Source organism: Ursus arctos, unplaced genomic scaffold (assembly GCF_023065955.2).
Source record: "Ursus arctos isolate Adak ecotype North America unplaced genomic scaffold, UrsArc2.0 scaffold_29, whole genome shotgun sequence".
In the NCBI taxonomy this organism is placed as follows: Eukaryota; Metazoa; Chordata; class Mammalia; order Carnivora; family Ursidae; genus Ursus; species Ursus arctos.
The window spans coordinates 13,218,349-13,225,880 of record NW_026622974.1 but is presented as its reverse complement, the minus strand read 5'-3'; positions in this window follow the sequence as shown (position 1 = coordinate 13,225,880).

Sequence of the window (7,532 nt, the reverse complement as noted above, 5' to 3'; positions counted from 1 at the left end):
TTTTTTCCCCTGTAACATCTTGATTGGTCCATCCTCAGGGCCTTCAGTGGCATAGTAGCAACATCTCCCGTACTCTCCTTCCTTCAAGGCTGGGTTAGTTGGTTGGTTTTCAATCTCTTTCATGTCGGAGGCTTTTCCCAAATGTGTAGTCATCCTTGACTTTTCATATTTAAGAGTGAGATCACTTTTTAAATTTTTTTTATTTTTATTTTTTAAAGATTTTATTTATTTATTTGACAGAGACAGCGAGTGAGAGAGGGAACACAAGCAGGGGAAGTGGGAGAGGAAGAAGCAGGCTCCCAGCAGAGGAGCCCGATGTGGGGCTCGATCCCATAATGCTGGATCACTCCCTGAGCCAAAGGCAGATGCTTAACGACTGCGCTACCCAGGCGCCCCAGAGATCACTTTTTTTAAAGCTGATTTGTAGCTCTACCCGTGTAGGTTAAACTTGTGGACTGGTGGATTCTCTTTCAGCGCACTGGTCCTTAAGCTGTTTTTTTTTTATTATGGAATGCTGAACTGTTTGCACTTCATTTTTCTAAGGCTGTTCAATTTCTGCAGAAAAGAAAGGTCCTCCATTCCCTACAGCCAGCGTGATGTCCAAGCATAGGCCTTGTTGCGGATCTTCTTTTTTTTTTTTTTAAAGATTTTATTTATTTATTTGACAGAGATAGAGACAGCCAGCGAGAGAGGGAACACAAGCAGGGGGAGCGGGAGAGGAAGAAGCAGGCTCATAGCAGAGGAGCCTGATGTGGGGCTCGATCCCATAACGCGGGATCACGCCCTGAGCCGAAGGCAGACGCTTAACCGCCGAGCCACCCAGGCGCCCCTGTTGCGGATCTTCTGAGGGCAGGGTGGGAAAAAAGGCTGAGGTCCCCACAGTTAATTTGCTGACTTTTATTTATTCGAGCTCATTTCAGCCTGGTGTTCACTTCAGTCTTCCCTTATTCTTTAAGTCCCCAAATGGCAAATGTCTCCAGATCCAAAGCCTTGGTTATTCAGTCTCCCAAGAGAACAAATCTCAGCTCTCCTATTGGCTGCGGAGGCGTTATTATCTCATGAGTGGGTTAAGGAAAACAACCCAGCTGCTCTACTCAGACATTCCACCAGTGCTCTTGCCTCATTCAAGCCTGGCCTCAGCCCCTGGCATCTCCAGGCACTAAGCCTGTGAGCCAGTTGGCTTTCTTCTTTCTTCCACATTCTCGTCCATTTAAGTTGAAATGCTCTCCCCTTCCTAAGTTGCTTCCCCTGATGTCTACTTTGTCTTTCAAAAAATCATCGAAATCTCTCATCTGCTATGTCTCCTTGCCTCTTTTTGTTGTTTTTGTTGTTGTTAATTTTTGCCCTAGTATCATTTAAAATTTCTTTACAGTTACTCTAGCAGTGGGATAGGGGAAGGGGGGGGAATAAATGCCTGTGGACCATCTGCGAGTGCTAGCTAGACGTTTTAAATAGGCAGGTTTTGATGAGGAGATAGGAAAAAGTACAGAGGATGGGGCATACTCAGAAAAGGGGCTCAGAGTGTACGTGGTAGGGCTGGATATACAAGCATCTGGAAGGCATTGAGGCCCAGGGTAGAGCCGAGAAAGGTACAATCCAAGGGTTTGCAAGGAGACTGGAGCGCTCAAGGGGCAGTAAATCTGCCCACTTCATAGCTCTGCTCCTGGTACTCCGACTTGTGCCGGCCATCGTCCTTTTTTTCAACCAACCATAATACATTGAATCAACTTCATACCTCTTTTTCTAAACTAAGCATGAGGATCAAAAGAGTAATGTTCTTCCTATCCAGCATGTACAACCTTACCCTCCCCCTCCACTTTCTGCTGATTTCCGCTCACTGTTGCAGGGTCTTCAACAGAACATGGGATCATGTCATTATTAACTAAATATATATGTTAGTAGGCCTGCTCTCGTATAGACACATCATATTTAAAAAAAAAACAAAAAACAAAAAAACAACTCTCCGTCATAGAAAACTGTCACATTAAGTCATAAGATTAGAAAGATCTTAAGATATCACCCAGCTTGCATTTCTGTGCTTCAGGGTGAAGTGATACTGTACTTAGGAAGTGACTTTAAATGCTCATTCACAACTACGGACAGGTGGCAGGGGCAGAGGGACAGGGCTGGAGTGGTTGTAAGACCTCTCGTGGTGTCCCTGTTCCATGTTGCATGGTGATGAGCTAATGGCTGAGATTTTCAGCTTCTTCGTCTATGAAATTACACAAATACTCACCCTGACTATCTAAGATTATTGTAAAGTCAAGTGTGATCATTCAGATCAAAATGTTTCCCTAACTGTATACCACATTGATACATTCAAAGATAAGTTCGTGGAATTTGCCAGAAACTTTGCTACATTTTCTGTGGAATGTGAAATTAAATGCACTACATTCCATGATCTTATGACACTTAGAATTTAGTAACAGTTCTTTAGAGAAGAGGGCAAAACAACAAAGACAAAAATCTGGCTTTTTTTTTCTTTCATACTGGAATTTACATCTCAAATCTGAAATAACTCCGTGCATATTTTTCTGATCCCATGTCTGCTGCCATTGGCACTCTTCTGCTTTCTCCTTTGTCTGTGTTGAGTTTCTCCAACCTTTAAACAAAGATAAACCTTTAAACACTGGGAAAGCTTCAGTGTGGTGGAAATGACCCAAATGTCCATTGGTAGATAAATGTATAAACACAATATGGTAAAGACACGCAATAGAATAGGACTCAGCCTTTAAAAGGAAGGAAATTCTAACACCTGTTACAACATGAACCCAGAGGACATTATGCTAAGTGAAATAAGCCAGTCAACAAAAAGACAAATACTGCATGATTCCACTTACATAAGGTACTGACAGTAGTCAAATTCATAGAGACAAAAAATAGAATGGTGCTTGCCAGGACAGGAAGGGAAGAGGAGTTACTACTTAATGAGTGTATTTTCAGGTTTGCAAGATACGAAGAGATTTGGAGATGGATGGTGGTGATGGTTGCACAATAAGGTAAATGTATTTAGTGCCAATGAACTCCACTTAAATGGTTAAAATAGTAAATTTTATGTTATGTGTATTTAGCCACAATTAAAAAGTAGGAAATATAAAGCAGCTTAAGTGCGTGATAGATGTATAAGTCCAGTAGCATCGTCCAGAGATAAAATCAGGTGTGCATGGTTCTCTAGAATTTTTAAGATTTTATTTATTTATTTGACACAGAGAGAGACAGCCAGCGAGAGAGGGAACACAAGCAGGGGGAGTGGGAGAGGAAGAAGCAGGTTCCCAGCAGAGGAGCCTGATGTGGGGCTCGATCCCAGGGATCCAAGATCATGTCCTGAGCCGAAGGCAGACGCTTAACGACTGCGCCACCCAGGCGCCCCTAGAATCTTTTTTTTAAAGATATTATTTATTTATTTGACAGAGAGAGATAGCGAGAGAGGGAACACAAGCAGGGAGTGGCAGGCAAAGGGAGAGAGAGAAGCAGGCTCCCCAGTGAGCAGGGAGTCTGATGCGGGGCTCAGACGCAGGACCCTGGGATCATGACGGGAGCTGAAGGCAGCCGCATAACCGACTGAGCCACCCAGGTGCCCCTCAAGTGATTTCAATGAATTGTTCTCAAGGTTGGGGTTTCTGCATAAAGTTGGAAGAAATTTCAGGAAAGATGACTGAAATAGATTTCAATAAATACCAAGTTACAAATATTACTCCAGAGAAAAAGAAAGAATTACAGGAACTATCAAAAGGAGAGTCCATTTCAGGTATGTTGTATTCCTTCCAAATGACTGGAATTTTTGGTAAATGACAGGCCTTCCACAAGCAGGGACCTTGGGCAATCATCTGGTTCAGACCATGCCTTCAGGCAGGTAAGATATCATCATCCCATTTTGCAGATGAGGCAATCCTGGTGACCAGAGAGGTAGAGAAACTCAGCTCGAGTCACACAATAGGGAAGGAATGGCGTCCAGAACTCAGGGCTCCTTCCTCCTTCCTCAGGGCTTACTTCTGCTCTGTCACACTCTGTCTTCCCTAACTCCTCTGCATCTCCATTTTTTTTTAAGATTTTATTTATTTCACAGAGAGAGCCCACAAGCAGGGGAGGGGCAGAGGGAGAGGGAGAAGCAGGCTCCCTGCTGAGCAAGGAGCCCGATGTGGGGCTCGATCCTAGGACCCTGGGATCATGTCCTGAGCCGAAGGCAGATGCCTAACTGACTGAGCCAGCCAGGTGCCCCTGCATCTCCATTCTTCCTACCACGTTCTAGAGTTAGTATATTGGCCATCCTCATTCTTGTGTATCAAGTCTTTGAGTGTCCCTGGCTGTTGCTCTGGGAAGAGGCGGGCTGTTAAAAAGCTTTTCAGAGTTGATGTGATGGATATCTGGCATTGAGTCCCAGATGGAGACTCTGAAGACAGGAATCCATGTGATGGTGGATGAATTGGTTGACCTCGGTGACTCACAGATTCCTCATCTGTTTAAAAACATGCCTGATTCAAAGTGTTTTTGTGAGTCAGCGAGATTTGTTTGTGAAGGTATTTTGAATGGTATAAAGAAAATGGTTTTTAGGGGTGCCCGGGTGGCTCAGTCGGTTGAGCGTCCAACTCTTGATTTTGGCTCAGATCATGATCTCGGGGTCTGAGATTGAGCCCCACTAGGGCTCTGTGCTCAGCGGGGAGTCCGCTTGAGATTCTCTCTCCCTCTGCCCCTCCCCCTCCTCCACCCTTGCCCAGCTCTGTCTCTCTCAAATAAATAAATAAATCTTTTTAAAAAAGGAAAATGGTTTTTGAAGTGTGGTCCAGTGAGTTTTGGGGGTAACCCAGACCCTTACAGGAGGTTTACAAAATTAAAACTATTTTCATGAATATACTAAGATGTTACTGACCTTTCCTCACTATAAATCTCTCGCACGTAGCGGTGAGGTTCGCAGAGCCTACATGACATCTGCATGTACCGTAACAGATTGAATACAGAAGCAGATAGGAGATGTCCTGCTGCTTTCTATTAGGTTAGATATTAGAGATTTGCAAAAATGTTACTGTGACTCATTCTATGAATTTTTGTTTGGAAGATAGTTATTTTTTATAGAAGTGGGATTTATGTTAAAATGAAATGGGTTACTATTATTTTACATCAATTAATATTTCAAAAAATTTTCAGTTCTCATTTCTAATATGGTAAACTATAACTACATAACCAAAAGCTTTTCCTGAGATTTCCTTTTTTTTTTAATTTACTTTTTTTAGTAATCTCTGCACCCCACATGGGGCTCGAACTCATGACCCTGAGATCAAGAGTCACATGCTCTCCTGACTGAGCCAGCCAGGCGCCCCTAGATTCTCATTATTTCTTAACAGTATAAAAATGTGGACGCCTGTGTGGCTCAGTCAGTTAAGCGGCTGCCTTCATCTCCCAGCGTCCTGTGATTGAGTCCCACATCAGGCTCCTTGCTCAGTGGGAAGCCTGCTTCTCCCTCTGCCTGCTGCTCCCCCTGCCTGTGCTCTGTCTCTGACAAATAAATAAAATCTTTAAAAAAAAAAAAGTGTAAAAATATTTGAGAACTGCTGCTGTAAACCATTGTACAAATAGTAGATATTAAAATCACTGACTTAAAAAAGAAATACTATGGTAAAAAAGGTTGCACGTTTCTTATGGGAAATGTAGAAAATTACAAATAAATATAAAAAAGGAAATAAACATTATCAATAGTCCCATAATACAAAGAATAATGGTGACCATCTTTGTTGCATTTTTCTCAGTATTCTTTTATTTTTAAATTTGTTGAATTGAGGTATCGTTAACACACGTTCCATTAGTTTCAGGTGTACGATCAGTATTCTTTCATTACAAATACCTACCCGGTGAGTCTGCCAGGCTTCAGAGTTTCGGGTGGCAAGAGTTCAGGCTGTCATGTGCTGGCCTTTGGCCCCACGTGCAGAATCCCAGCTCCACACAATTCTCTCTGATTGTGTTTTCTTCGAGGGCCAGCTCACATGTGCTCATCCATGAGTCTCCTGAGTTACCACCTTCATCCAGCACATTCTCCCCTTCCTGCTCGGCCCTCTTTGGGGACGAGCTGCCGGAGTCTCCACCGCCTGCTGCAGGGGGATGCCCCGAATGCCCAGTCCTGCATCTCCGAATGGGCGCAGCTGGGCCCCTCCACTGCTGGTGAGCAGGAGCTCTCAGGAGGCAGGGGTGGGGGGTGCTGGGTCTGCTGGAAGCCGTCCTGGGTGCCCGAGCGCCTCGCTGTGGGCAGGACCTCCCTCCTCCAGCAGCGTTTCGCCCTTGGACATAGGTAGTGTGCAGTTCTGCTGGAAGCATCTCTTTCTCCTTACATGTTACCCGCTCCGTTGCTGCCATCTGTCTCGTCCTGAGACAGGAGCCCATGGAGGGCTAAAGATGGGGCAGTTCACTCCGAGTGCTGAATATCAGCAGCAGCCCCCCCCACCCTATGACCAAGGTTCAGTACTTTAGGACTTAGTACTTACAGCAGCAGCTGTCAAACTTTTGGGTCTGTTTTCACTCTTCAGAATTATTAAGAGCCTCCAATGGCTTTTGATTATGTGGTTATATCCACCAGTATTCACTGTGTTAGGAATCAGAACTGAAAATAGTTTGAAATAGTTACTAACTTATCTGAAGTAGCAGTAACAACTCATTGCATTTTAACGTAGAATCATAGCCCTGCCTTGATTGATCTGTGACTTTTTTTAAGATTTTATTTGACAGCAAGCGAGCACACAAGCAGGGGGAGCAGCAGGCAGAGGGAGAAGCAGACTCCCCGCTGAGCAGGGAGCCGGATGCGGGACTTGATCCCAGGACCCCGAGATAAAGGCAGATGCTTTACCAACTCCCCAGGTGCCCCTAATTTGAGATTCTTAAGTTTTAAAAAGTTGGGGTTGATTTCCTAATTTGCAGAGTTATTTAGGAGACAGAGTAGTTTTCTCGGTTTTGACTTTACTCACATTGTTATCAACCTGCAGGACTTCCCATTTCTTGCCTTTTAGTACAAAGGAGAAGGACAGCAAGATATGTATAGGAAACTGGGAATAGTCCACTGTTATGAATTTGAGAGCTTACTTGTACTTTGTTTTTTCCTTTCTGGGGGGTTGACAGTGGGTTCATGGTTGTGACTATGATATTACATACACATCTGTCAGTCATAGTTTCTGTAAGTAAAACAATTCTCAAGTCTTAAAGTCTAAATATTTTTTTAAAGTAAGCTTTATGCCCAACATGGGGCTCAAACACACCACCCTGAGATCAAGAGTTGCATTTCTCTACTGACTGAGCCATCCAGGGCCCTTTAACGTAAATATTTCTAAATTTCACAATATTTTCCAGAGAACACCACAACATCCCGGGGCTTCCCCACCTCAGCCTCCACTTAGGGAATAGTCAATCATGTCTGTCTTGTCTGCCCAGAGATTTATAAAGAGAATACTAAGTTAGCCTCTTATTTCTCAGAACAGATGCAGCTCAGAATCCAATTTCAGATGACGCAGCATGGTCTTTAGAAGTGAAGTATATTATACAGAACTTGGAGAGTT